Below are 1604 nucleotides of genomic sequence, written 5' to 3' on the forward strand. Positions count from 1 at the left end.
GTTGAAATATCGTTAAGTCAAACTGTTGTAAGTCAGGGACCATCTGTGTGTGTATGTGTGTATGTACATATGTATTTTAAGTGGCTGTTTTAATAATTAGAATTTTCATCCCTATTGCAATCTGCCTTGAAATAGTATATCATTTCACATGTAACCTAAGCCCTTATAACAGTGTACTTCCATTTACCCTTCCCACTCTTCATTCTGTTGTCATCATATGTTTTGCTTCTACATATGTCATAAACCCAATAGTACATTCATATTATTTTTGCTTTAAACAGTCAGTTGTCTTTTTAAAAATTAATAAACGTGAGTCTTTTTTTTAGTCATATATTTACTACTTCTAGTGTTCTTTATTTCTCCTTGTACAAAGGGTCTTCAAAAAGTTCATGAAAAGATTTGTATGATCTTTTAATTCTGTTTTTCCACAAACTTTTTGAAGTACCCCCATACGTTTCTGTATGGTATTGTTTCCCTTCAGCCTGAAAAACTCTTCTTAACATTTTTTGTAGTGTAGGTCTTCTGGTGACAAATTCTTGCAGATTTTATTTATCTGAAAATGTCTCTATTTTGCCCTATTTATTTATTTATTTGTTTGTTTGTTTGTTTATTTATTTATTTATTTATTTATTTTGAGGTCTGATCTTATTTACTTGGTACTCTTTAAAAATCTTATTTTTGACCGGACTCAGACTTAGAAGTAGAAGCTCTCAGAGAGGCCAGCCTACGTCTCTTGGCAATCTGTTCCCAGAGCTTTTCCTTGGCCTCCTTCATTCTCTTGGCTAAAAGTTTAGCATATTCTCTGGCTGCTTCCTTATTTTTCTTAGTGTGCTGTTTCTTCAGAGCAATATGCTGGTGTTTGTGTTGCAGGACACGTGGAACAACAAGACGCTGAATCTTGGGTACTTTGATCCTAGGTTTCTTACCTTCTTTGTTTAAGGGCTTTCTTACAACATATTGGCAGACATCATCTTCTTTAGAGAGATTGAAAAGTTTGCGGCTTCTGCTAGCTTTTTTGGGCCCCAGGCGATGAGGCACTGTGGTATCAGTCAGTCCAGGAATATTCTTCTCTCCTTTTTATTTTTACAATAACCAAGTTGAGAACGCTCAGATTGGCATCCACAATGCAACCCTGAACAGATTTGTACTTCCTTTCTCCAGTTCTTCTTGGTTTATAACAGGAATGCCCCTTACTCAGTAGCAGGCGGACACAGCCATGGGTCAGGACACCCTGCTTCATGGGGAAACTTTGTTTGTGGTTCCCACCACTGATCCGGACCACATAACTCTTCCGTTCTTCACCCAGGGCATCAGCAGCAACCTCTGTGGCCATACGCTTCTCATAAAAAGTACAAAGTTTGTATTCATCGTCCACTTCAAGGAGTTCTGGCAGCCAGTGGCTGGGAAGGAGATATTCAGCTTCATCTTGAGGTAGCTGAATGCCTCCGAGGCACCACAAAAAAGAGCTTGCCCTCATTTTAAAGGATATTTTTGCTGGATATAGAATTTTAGGTTGACTTTTTTTTTTTCTTTACACCAAAGATGTCATCCCATTGTCTTGTAGTTTGTGTTGTTTCTTTTTTTTTTTTTTTTTTTTCCTTTTT

General features: G+C 37.2%; 1 protein-coding gene and 1 pseudogene across 2 annotated transcripts in view; one reads left to right on the top strand and one right to left on the bottom strand.

Annotated features, from left to right (window-relative positions):
• The window catches only part of MAN1C1 (mannosidase, alpha, class 1C, member 1), a 169919-nt gene that overhangs the window by 18975 nt on the left and 149340 nt on the right, over nt 1-1604 (top strand). The gene's annotated exons all lie outside the window — the stretch shown is intronic.
• LOC103590048 lies at nt 638-1461 on the bottom strand (annotated as a pseudogene). The gene has a single exon (XR_550436.1). The product of XR_550436.1 is annotated as a 40S ribosomal protein S6 pseudogene (transcript).

The sequence above is a fragment of the Galeopterus variegatus genome, unplaced genomic scaffold, assembly GCF_000696425.1.
Source record: "Galeopterus variegatus unplaced genomic scaffold, G_variegatus-3.0.2 Scaffold761, whole genome shotgun sequence".
NCBI classification, from domain to species: Eukaryota; Metazoa; Chordata; class Mammalia; order Dermoptera; family Cynocephalidae; genus Galeopterus; species Galeopterus variegatus.